Source organism: Cyrtonyx montezumae, unplaced genomic scaffold, assembly GCF_038088225.1.
Source record: "Cyrtonyx montezumae isolate F1298 unplaced genomic scaffold, pur_monq_1.0 scaffold_3, whole genome shotgun sequence".
Classification (NCBI taxonomy): domain Eukaryota; kingdom Metazoa; phylum Chordata; class Aves; order Galliformes; family Odontophoridae; genus Cyrtonyx; species Cyrtonyx montezumae.
In genome coordinates this window covers 149,704,870-149,716,830 of record NW_027072034.1, presented here as the reverse complement: position 1 = coordinate 149,716,830, position 11,961 = coordinate 149,704,870, and the positions used below count along the sequence as shown (strand labels likewise).

Below are 11,961 nucleotides of genomic sequence, written 5' to 3'. Positions count from 1 at the left end.
TCCTGAGTTGGTACAAGTTTAGTTTTCAGCTCCACATAATAATGAGCAATACAATCCTTCCCACAGAATCCTTTACAGAAAGCTTAAGAATATTATTTTTATACAACTTCACCAAGTATTTCATACACGAGGATACTTTTATTTTTTCCTGTGAAGACATACCATCCTAATGGGTCGGCACAAAAGTGCTTCCCAGAGTTCAGACAGAACCTGCGGTGTTGCAGTCTGTGCCATCCCATCCTGGCACTGCACCACCAAAAAGAACCTGGCTGCAAACCTTTGCTTCCACCCTTCAGCTTTTTGTGGCCACTGACATTGCTCAGGCCATGCAGCCCCAGCTACCCCAGCCTCTCCCTGCAGCAGAGGTGCTCCAGTCCCTGCATCTCTTTGTGTACAGAATTTGCACAGATAAGAAGTGCAAAGCTGGAAACTAACTGTACAACAGATTGAAATCAAATCTTTATGAAACACCTAAGCATTAGAGCAGCTCGTGACACAGCACGACACATTCTTCATCACCAAGAACTTGAAAGAAAAAAGTAGTGATGAATTTTCCTGATCATACAGTTCTTTGTAAGAACACTGCAAACAATACCACTAAAAGGTCCATCCATGCTCCCGTCTCCCAGAGACTTCTGGAAGAGGGAAGAGGCTTGGGAAAACTCCATTCTGCACAACGAAGACTCATATCACAGACTTCTGTCTAACAGACTCAGCTATACCTTGCCATATTACAGACTGCTTACCCTTCTTCTCACCCACACGAAGCTTAAAATAGGATTTGTTTTCCTGTTTGCAAACATTCCCATAAACTTAAATACAGAATTGTTGGCTACATGACTATAGACAAGCCAGCATCACGTTTGCTTAGTTACAATGAAGGCAGCCCTCTGCTCAAGGAAAAAATCTATGTACCAATAACACATACAGAATTTGATCACACTTGTATCTCCTGACTTCCCCTGTCTTGTTAATACAGTGTGGGCACACCTTAAACTCCTTCTCATTTCTCCCAAAGCAGCTGCCCCTCCTACATACAACATGACCTGCTTCCTACTACCACAGTCACAGCAGAAGAAAAAGGCTGCAGAGCTTCATTATCAGCTGTAATGTAAAGAACTGTTTAACTTGCACAGAAGCCTTCCCGTCAGCTGACAGACCATCTTCCCCAGCAATCACTGACCTCACAGAGGGCAAATGAGCACTAACTTCAGAATCCCAGACCTCCAGCAGCATCAAATACAGCTGCAACTGGAGGAGTCACTTTGAAGGCAGCAGCCTTTGTGACCACATCACAAAACCACAAAACAAGTAAGAAGAAATAGTTTTACTAATTAGATAACACATGGTTTTCATATTTTTAAAAACTCTCTCCATTAAGTCCTTCACACAGTCCACTTCAATGTTACTGAATTCCCCAGCACACAACCACGAAGATTCATAAAGTAGCACAAGGCCATAGGATTGATGTCCCAGCTTACCAACCTGTGCTAAACAGCTAAGTGGAAATACCTCTACCAAGAGGTATCATATGATTTCTTCAACAGATACACAACACTTCCTGATACAATATTGAAATAAAAGGTGAAAAAATGCATTCAATTATTTCCAAACAATGTTTCTGCTTGAAAAGGCTGAGATTTGTCTGCCTTTCTGAAGACAATAATGAATTTAACACATTTGGGCTGCAGGTAAAATATATCACAGAATTTCCCAAGTTGGAAGGGTCCTTCAAAAAAAGGTCTCTGACAGGAAACAGCAACAAGCTCAGAACTCTGCACGTTAACATTTTATTCAGCTGACAATTTGCATTGGTATCAATCCTGAAGACAAACTGTATGAGCTGGGGTCTAAGATACGTCAGATTGACAACACAGCATCAAAGCATCAGATACACGACACAGGCAAAACAGAGCACTGCCTACTCTACCTCGTTCTCCATCCATCTGATTCTCTCTGAATCTGTTTCACGTTGCCCCACGTGTGTGTCTGATGTGGAAGGGCCTGCTTTCACACTCAGCTGCAGCACATTCACTTGTATGCCTCGTGCAAAGTCACTACAGCAACATTAGCTTCATCTTAACTAGCTGGAGACATAAAAGCAACATTAAAGACACATCCCAACTCCAGAAGGAAATCCAAACACATAAGCTTGGTCACATCTCTGCAGCGTTTACCTGAGCCATTTATTACCACTCCATCAAACTCACCATTAAAATTAATAACAACCAATAGTTCTGGACAAAATTCATTCACTTGCTCGAAGCTAAAAACAGACAACTGTGTCACTTTGTTGTTCCTGATGCAGATGTGGGGTTTTGTAGCTGTTTCTTTTCCACTTTGCAGCATAATCATATTCAATCTTAAATAAGTACACACTACACCCTGCAATCAAACGAGCACTTTTGAAAAAGCCACTAAAATGTATATTTAGATGTTTTCAGCAGTTTAAAACCCAGTCAAGCAGCACACGGTGCTTACTGCGTAACACAGGATTAGATACTAGATACTTTACTCATAATTTACTCATAACCAAAACATTCTGGAGTCCCCAGTCAGACACAAATGCAAACCTTCCTAAACGACAGTGCACAAACAAATTCTATTTTGAACACAGAAGTTCTGAATAAACCTGTGCTCCTCATACCAAACGGAGAGGCCAAAACGACGACTTAGAAAGTTGGGAAGACTAAACAAGACTAAGCAACGTCAGTGAGCAGAACAACATCACTGCAAGTACAACACAGGCAGGGTAATGTAATGGCAAGTAATGGCAAGTGGTTGCTTTTCTTGTCTGTAAACACTGTGAATCATAGAAGAGAATCCTGGAATCCTCGGAGTTGGAAGGGACCTTTAAAGGCCATCTACTCCAGCTACCCCACAATGAACAGGCACACCACAGCTAGATCAAGGTGCCCAGGAGCCTGGCCCTACCCGGCCTTGAAAGTCCCCAAGGATGGAGCATCCACTGCATCAGCACCCACACTGTAAAAGACTTTTCCCTCATATCTAACCTAAATCTCCATCTTTAAGTTTGAAACAATTTCCCCTTGTCCTATCACCACAGACACTGCTAAAGAGTCTGCCCCCTTCTTTCATGCAGCTCCCCTTTAGATACTGAAATGGTTTCAAGGAACCTCTTTCCTTTATAAGAGCACTAATCCAGATGGTCAGGATACCACCCAGCCATGGAGTCTGAGGGCCCATCTCAGCTCACTGTGAGCAAGAATGATAATGCCCTCATGATCACTGAACATCAGCAGCAGAACTGCACAGCTGTAGCATTTGTCTTACATGGTTTCTAAAATGCTACGACTTTTTCCTCTTTCATTGGAATAACTTCCCTAAGCAGAAAGTTGAAGGGAGATTAAGAAAAAAAAAGACTGTATAAAACCATGAGAATGGCAGGACTTGGTTGTGACTGCTTTCCTTTCCTTAACAGAAATCTACTGTTACATTAGACCCTTCACATTACAGTTTCACAATGACAGGCACAATTTCAGTACAGTTTCCTTGTGTTAAAAAAAAAAAAAAAAAAAAAGAGGCAACAAATCACAATGGTGAAATCTGGGCCTGAACTACTACCACTGCAGCAACACTTGTATCATATGCAAAAATAAAATGTTATACCTGTTGGTATGTATCTAGAAATTTAAAGAGGAAAAACCCTTACTCTCTCCTTATTAACTCAGGTTCGACTTAAATAAAAGTTAACATTATCACCACATTGTTACCATTATTTGATACCTTCAGTAAGCCCAATAAACAGCTTACTCACATTCCACATCCCCTGTTGACTATATGTCAGGAAGGAAGAAACCAACAGCAATATCAAAGTAATGCAGCTGCACCACTGGCACTCACCAGGAGTCCTTCCTCTGCACACATCCACGGGGTTGTGCCACCATCAGGAGGACTAAGTGTTTCAAATGGCATTCTTTTAATGTGCATTACAAATCAGTCATTAAGCCCACATTTCCCTTTTTAAAAGGAACATCAAATACCATATAATGCACGCAGTGTTCTGTTAAAGTACTTATCTATGCAGTACTGTCCCCAAAACAGCATTTCAGAATTGCAAATGGTATACAAGCAAATGAGAAACTTGTCACACCTTTCAGGGGAAACCTTATCACCTTGCTTTCAGCTAGCCTTAACAGAATCCAAACCAGCCTAAGCGAAGAAGGAAGAAAAATAAATTAAAAAAAAAAAAAAAAAAAAAGCAAAACCAAAAAACCAGGCACTGCTAAGCTAGGGATCCTATCTGTAGCCAATGTGAGAAGGACTGCTGTGCCAGCTCAGGGCCCCCAAGTCGCTGCCTTGTAATCCAAGGTCAGACCAGTTTGTAAACAAAAAGGAATTAACATACTTGCTGTCCCAACTGAACATCAAGTCCGCTAAATTTGGATAACAGCATTCTTGAGTTATTGTTCATGAACTGAATTCTCAAGCCTTGCTTTTCACTCCATCTAAAATAAAAGTAACCTAAAAAATAAAAATAAAAAAAATAACCTGGGAAAAAAGCATTGAACTCCCCAAGACATTTGTTTAGTTGAGGCCAACAACAGCAATATTCAGATGTGAATCTAGCTCCATGCTCCCAGCTGCATATCAAGCCCTGCCCTTGATGAATGCAGACTTAAACATCATCTATCATGACACAAAGCACCTGGCAGCACAGCCACACCTGCCTGTGCCTCACGTAAGGTGTCAGTTTTAAAAAAAGAAATAATCCCTCAGGCCTCTCTACTTTGCCCACAGTCATGGTATTTGATTCCATTTCCACTACCGTGTGCTTATTCTTCCCTAGAAGCTCGCACCCTTCATCACCATCCGTAACAAAGTCACTGCCATTACAGCTACAGCACAGAGCTAGCAAGGAGAAGGAATTTTGATGGAAAGGAGGCTTAGCTTTGGAGTCTTTTTACTTCCACAGTTAAAAACCTCCAGCAGCTGAAGGGCAAAGCAGCAGGAGAATAGCACAGGGAATAACTGCCTCTTAGCAGGGAATTACACAACTACATGGAACAGCAGCAAAATATTGAGTATTGGCATTTCTGACATTTATTTCAGGTTCTGGGAAAAGAACATTGAGTGCAGTTGTTGCAACTGCTGCAGCCATTTCTGGAATCTCTGTCCTCAGCCTTAAGGTCTGTGTAATTTCCTGATTTTGTTCCATAACAGGCTTCTCTTCATGGCTCCACTGGAAACAAGGCAATGCTATTTCATAGCTGCCCTGTTGGTGACAATGGTGGAGAAGGATTCTGCACTGAGACACCTGGGATCCTATGCCTGCTGCAATGTATTTTAGATAGCAAAACATTCCTGAAATTTCAACACATTCCACTGTTCAATAAAGTGAAGAAAATTCAAGCCCTTAAAGAAGATCACAATTAAGACAACTTTGCCTTTTATGAGAGATGTTAGCTACAGACTGCAGTCAGTCCAAACATAGTAACATCTGCCAGCATGCTAGATCCACAGGACAACTCTAAAAAGGCTACTATTTAAAAAATAGTAAAACTCTACACCTCCACACAGTTGATGTCAAGCTCTGCCCTTTTTTGATGGCTGTTTTTTGCACTGAATACTGAACACACACATACTCAGACCATTACAGGTACCTGTAGTCTCACGATGAGAAATCCCTGAAACACTGCAAAGAAACACCTGCTCCTAGAACAGGTTTCTTTATTTTGAACTTCTATTTCTTTATTAAGAAATACCATTTCTGTAAACATTATCTCATTAATACACATATTCTTCTTAAGAAACACTCAAAAACAATTCCAAAATACGGTGGCCACTCTGAAGTAAAACAGAGCTCCTGTTTCCCTCCTTGTGTCTCCAAACACACTGGTGCTTTCCTGCAATCAATCTTACCCACTGGAAATACCTACTTGCTGTTTAGTAAGGAGTGTTGTTCTGTCACCAGGCAATGCAAAACAGAGTTGTGGCTTCTCGATGAGTGCAGTCAGGAAGTGAAAAACCACTCCTCAATGACCATCTTTGCATCATGTTCCACAAATAGCTACCCAGCAAGTTTCTGAAGCAGCTTAGGCACGAAGTGGCTGAGCTGTCAGAAAGCTGCAGGCTCTGGTAACAGCCACCCTTCCACAGGAACACAGGAGGGAACGCTGAGCCTGTATTTTTTCAGAAGTCTGAGTGCTCCAAGCAAGGAATCGCAGAGTGACAAGCCTTACACGTGTTTCTGGCAAGCTCCTCTACTATCATTAAAAATGGAACACCACTGTACCTGAAAGACTATCTGATAGGGGCTGCAATCCGTCCTGCTCCTGCAAATGAAGATTATGTCTTCAGACCATCAGTATTTCTGGACGTCTAACTGATAAACAAGAGCAAGTGATAAAGCATACACGGACTAAGGAAGAGCCTTTGCGAGGACATCAAAGACTTCTAAGGAGATTCCTGTTTGAGAAAAGCAAACGGTGCTACAAATTGAAAAACAGCCAGGAAATTTTTGAGGTCAATATTCTTCACTGCAACAGACTAATTGGATAATAAAGATTAATAGCAGCAGCCAGTCTGAATAAAACAGCCCATTTATTACCTACTGAGGTGCCTAGAAGCTACTTAAATCCCACAGAGCTCACCTGTTAGCCTTCCTGCTCATCTCCAATGCAAAGTGCACAAAAATTCTAGGGAGCTAGCTTGGGAACAAAGGTTCTTATTCACATAGCAGCACCCTAACCCCAAAACCACACTCTTTCTAATCCAGTTTCTTGGTGCTTCCCTAGCTTCCACATTTCTGGTCACATTGTAGTGACAGAGGTACCTCGTCCAGAACAAAGGTGGTGGTGGTGAGCTCATTTTGGGCACACCAAGTTGAAGGCACTCAGGATGAAAGCACCAGAAACCAGCACCTCCCAAATAATTTAACCATTACACCTCTGTGAGGAAGACCCACAGACATCCATCACAGAGCTGCTCCAGCAGGTGTTGACAGCAGCTTGAATGAATGGAGATGCCCCACATTCCTGCTGGCTTCCCAAGCTCTGACAAGGGAACTTGCAGCAGAAGATATTGCTCCCTGAAGACACTGAATGTACCCCCAGAGCCAATGGATAAGGTCACTGTGGCCTAGTGAGTCTTCACCATAGTTTAAGCCATCCTGAAGCAGAATTGCCATAGCCTGCCTTTCTGCCTAGTGGAAAGTTTTCATTCCTCTTTTTACCAGCACCAGAGCCCACAGCACAGCAGATAGCTTCAAGAAACTCACTGCCGTGGCTCAATAAAAGCCTTGTTTTCACCTGAGTTAGCTCCACAGACGTACTGACTTGGGAAAAGCCATGGCCAATGTCTCTCCTCACAGTGAGGCAGCAAAATTCACCTGTTCTCCACCTGCATCCTTCCTGAGTACCAACTACTCGCACTAGCAGATCATTTGAACCCATTCAGATGATTTCTTCTCTCCTCCTCCCCCTCCCGCAGACCAGCAGAATTTCTGTAAAGTACTAAACCCTCAAATTGAGTGAACTGAGATCTGTCTTATTACTTACTGCAAGCTCTAAGCAGCTGTAAATAGGTCCAGCAATGCTCACTCTACTTATCTGTTATGCATCGGAAAAAAAGAAAAGTTAAGTATTAATATTTCCAGATGGCAATTACAATTACATTACCAACACTTAAGAAGATAGATCAAATTTAGCATTAAATTATATTGCCTATTTATTGCTATTTAATATTAGTAACGCACATTTTAGGATGGGTAAAAAGTGGACTACTTACACTGCACTTTAAAATCAGGCATCTCAAATCTGGAAAGGAAATTAGGCAGCTCTGTGTGCTCTGCCATTCAACATACTACAGTCAAATGAGCACAGAGTCCCCTGAAAAATGAAAATACCACAGTACTGCTGTTAAGCAACCTGACCAGAAATGCGTGTATTTTGTTTGGGGATGAATATTGAAATACTAGGGGAAGGATGGAGGATGCTCTGAGAGGGGCTGTGAATTATTAAACAATTCAAAATCTCTCCCATTGAGATCAGCAAGAATGAGCAGAAAAGTAAGTAATTACAAATTAAGTATGATTTTAACAAATATACAGAGAATACAGTAAATAAAATAGCAGCTAATAATAAAGGGAACCTCTCTCTGAGCTTTAAGTAAAGCAAAGCCAAACTCTTAACAGAGAAATATTATATTGCAACACAATGTGACTGACAAACCCAGCACCACAGGAAGTCACTGAAGCCAAGGACTTTACTCAGATTCAAGAAGAAAACAGCTATTTAAACACATAATAACACTAAGACAAAAAGTACACACACAGCTGAAGGATTTTCAAGTCTCATAGCCCAGAATGTGAGACAACATCTAAACAAATCACCAAGATCTACCTATCTGGACAGATAAATACTTTACCTAGCCAAACCCACATGGCCAGCAGCAAACAGCAAGGAAAGAGTACAAGCACCACGGCAAGCACAGAACACACTGTTCGAACACAGAACACTGTTCAGTCTGGCATCTGCTAACCATCTAACCCTCCTAAGCACCTAGTGTTGGCCAATTTCTGAACGCAAGCCGTGTGTGACTTCATGGCTGATGCTACATGGCTTTAATTCCTCCTTCCACCTTGCAATTTTAGTATTTAAGAACAAGAACCACAAACTGATTTGCAAACAGAAGTCAGTGCAATGCTTGGAGTCAATCCAGCAAGTGCATCACTCAGACTTTCTGGAATCCACCCATCCACCAAGACCACCTCAAATGACATAAGAATAAAACCAAGACCAAACGCCACAGGTCTTATTTAAGCAGCCATCCCACTAAAAGTGAGTTTGAAAAAAAATCCCCTTTATGCACAAATTAAGAAAAAATAGAATAGTTCTATAAACTCTTTATATCCTCCCTTCAACTAAAAATACATTTAAAAATCACTATATATATTTCTAAATTTACTGATAACACAACGGGTATCTGTACACATACACAAATGTTTGCTGACTTTGAAGCTGGCCCTGCTTCCAAGTTCAGATGAGTTAAGTGACTTCCAGATATCTCTTCCAACTTATATTATTCTACAATTACATGGAAAGTATTACCAAAAATTACACTGCAATGCATTATAACCTTAGTTATCATCAAGGACTGTAATTGGGATTAGGTTATTAGGATAGGTAATTTATTAAGCTCCTTGTACTCCTTTCAAAAACTTGAGTTTGACTTGATAAGTAGTTTCCTCTGGAACCAGTCAGACCTTTATGAACGCAGCACTGGAAACTCAAACAAGAAAACACAACGTTTAAAGCATTCAAAGCCTTTTCTCTATTGTGCTGCTATGTATCTTAGAGTAACAGTGGTCATCTGTCACTGAACAGCAGCCTAAAAGTTCTGTTTCCTTCATAAAGCAGAAAACAACACTTTAAAAAACAAAGAAAAAGAAAAATAAACAGGCCAATGCTGCGCTGTGGGCGGAATTAATTTAAGCCTGTTGTCATTTTTTCCAGTCAGTGTCCTACCAGCCCCATCTCACCTGCACTACCAGCTGCCAAACAACTGGGCTGTGCAAGCAGCACACTGCGATGGCTCAGAGCTCAACGTGCAGCACTGCCAGCTGCTGCCCTCCCCAAGCAGCAAGGGGCTCGATTATAGCTGCCCTTCTGCTGGGAATACTGCTTTGGGCCACCACCTGCCAAAAAAAATTCACAAAAATTTGTCACCATGTAGGTAACATCACTCACCACCGTGAGATTTGGCTGCGCCGTCTGACTGGCTCAATAAGTCAGTCAGATGGGAGAAGGATTTAAGCATCAATCAAATGGGAACAAGGATTTAAGCATCGTATAAAGTTTGGGTTGAGAGGGGCCTTAAAGCCCAGCAGCCCCAAACCCTGCCATGGGCTGACTGTCCCCAAAGCTCAGGCTGCCCAGGGCCTCATCCAACCCAGCCCCTCTCCAGGGATGGGGCATCCACAGCCCCCTGGGCAGCCATGTCAGGGCCTCACCACTTTCTGAGTGAAAAATTTCCTTCTAACATCTAACCTAAACCTCCACTCTTGTTCAGTTTAAAACCATTCCCCTTTGTCCCATCACTATCAGACCATATAAAAAGTTGGTCAAGTAGCTGCACAGGTTTTGTGCCCTTGGAAAACCCAGCTCAAAGTCCACAGAAGCTGTTAGGTCGTGAATCTGCAGAGCATCAATCACTATAAGAACTTCCGCACAGACCCAGAAAGACTGTTCCAGCATTCCCACAGAAACAGCATTCTCACTCACAAGTCCTGATGAAAGGAAAATAAATATTACTGTTTCCTTCCCAATTTCTACTACAAACAAGGAGGTAAAACACGACATTTAGACAAAGACTGGTGAGGGACATACACAGCTTTAGAGAACTGGGAGCAAAATCACATCCCCTGCTTCCCAGTGACCCCTGCCAACACATAGAGAAACCACCCAGCTCAGCTCAAGGAGCTGAAGCAAAGTGCAGTGGAAACCTGAACGTGGCCACGTGCTCTTTCCATCGCTGTAACTCCAGCCTGACAGCTCAAGGCCCTCCAAGCTCTCCCAGAGGTAGCACTGCGCAGCAATGGATGCCATTGGGACAGACTTTTGGGGAGAGGCGAGCTGAGTCTGCTCTGGGAGAAGGCCAGCGCTGCTGGAATGCTCCAACGTCCCATGGAGCTCAGGCTTGCTGGCAATTTATTTGTATGGCGCATTCCACATAACACAAGAGGAAAAAAAAACCCTTCTGCAAACACTGAGTTAAGTGAACTGGGTTCCCAAATTCTTTTTCAGATGACTCAGGCTATCTTAGTCTCTATAATGTTTATGTCGAGGATACAAATATGCACTAGCATGAAAACATAGCGACAGAACACTCAGCTGCACCAACATTCCACTTTAAAAGGGGATCAGGAGCTCGAATGCCTCAGTTCTAAGTGCTGCTCTCAACCTCTGCTTTCAGAAATGTAAGGGAGAGCTCTGGGAAAAGGAAAAAAGAAAGAAGTGACAGAACTGATAGAAACGTGACATGCATAAACCCATCATTCTGTAAACACCTCACCGGGACAAAAATAAGGCTTCTCAAGGGAGGATTATCCCTTCCAGGGAGTCACAAAGAAAGAGGCAAATCAAAGAGGATCACTAAAACCCTCAGAGCTACACAAACAGCCAAACGCGTGGGGCTATTTATAACCCTGAGATCTGTCCGCAGAACACTTTCAGCCTCCAGCCCAAGCAACACAAAGCCCAAGCAGCACAGCAGCACACCGCGACGCGGCCCCGGCACCACGACGGGAAGATGGAAGCGGGCGGAGTGCGGGCGGCACACATCACTGCTGCTGGAGCTCCAGGGCTGCACGCCGCGGGAACGCGCATCTCCATCCAAAAGAAAAAAAAAGCGTTTCAGAACGTTAACTGAACGCACTCAACAAGTTAATTACGTCCTCGGGTTAATTAAGCCGCGGGCAGAGCGGGGACGAGGGGCGAGGCAACGGTGTGGGGTAACGCGTCCGAGCGCAGCCTGTACACCTGAGCGCTCCGAGCGGACAGACAGCGGGACAGCGCGGCACGGGGAGGGATGGAGCAACGGAGGGGACAGGGGAGGGCGCGGGGATCGGGGCGAGGGCGCTGAAATGCGGCGTTTTTTAACGGAAAGGAAAACCGAGTGCCCGGCACCCGCCCCTCGTGGCTCCACGCGGGGAAGGGCCCCGCACCGCGCCGCTCCCGCCGCGCCCCGAGGCCGCGCCCGCCCCGCGCTGGGGGTCCCCGCGCGACGGAGGCCGAGGGCCCGGCTCCTCGGGGAGGTTCCGCGGCTGCCGTGCCGTGCCGTGCCACCCCCCCCCCCGCCCCGAGCTGAAGTTGGCGCCCCGACCTTACCGCTGCCGCGCGCCGCAAACAACGGGAGCGCGAGACTGCGAGGAGGAGGCGGCGGCGCGCGAGGCAACAGCTGAGGGCGGAGGAAGCGGGGAGGGAAAGGAGGGAGGAGGGG

General features: G+C 44.1%; 2 protein-coding genes across 4 annotated transcripts in view; one reads left to right on the top strand and one right to left on the bottom strand.

The window, feature by feature from the left end:
- PHTF2 (putative homeodomain transcription factor 2) overlaps window positions 1-11,931 on the bottom strand; it is a 60,495-nt gene extending 48,564 nt beyond the window's left edge. For all 3 annotated transcript variants that reach the window (XM_065743686.1, XM_065743689.1, XM_065743687.1), the window contains exon 1: window positions 11,850-11,931. The gene's annotated coding sequence lies outside the window, so the exon portion shown is untranslated. The remainder of the gene's footprint in view (window positions 1-11,849) is intronic.
- Window positions 1-11,961, top strand: part of GSAP (gamma-secretase activating protein) — a 416,138-nt gene that overhangs the window by 195,966 nt on the left and 208,211 nt on the right. The window lies entirely within an intron of this gene.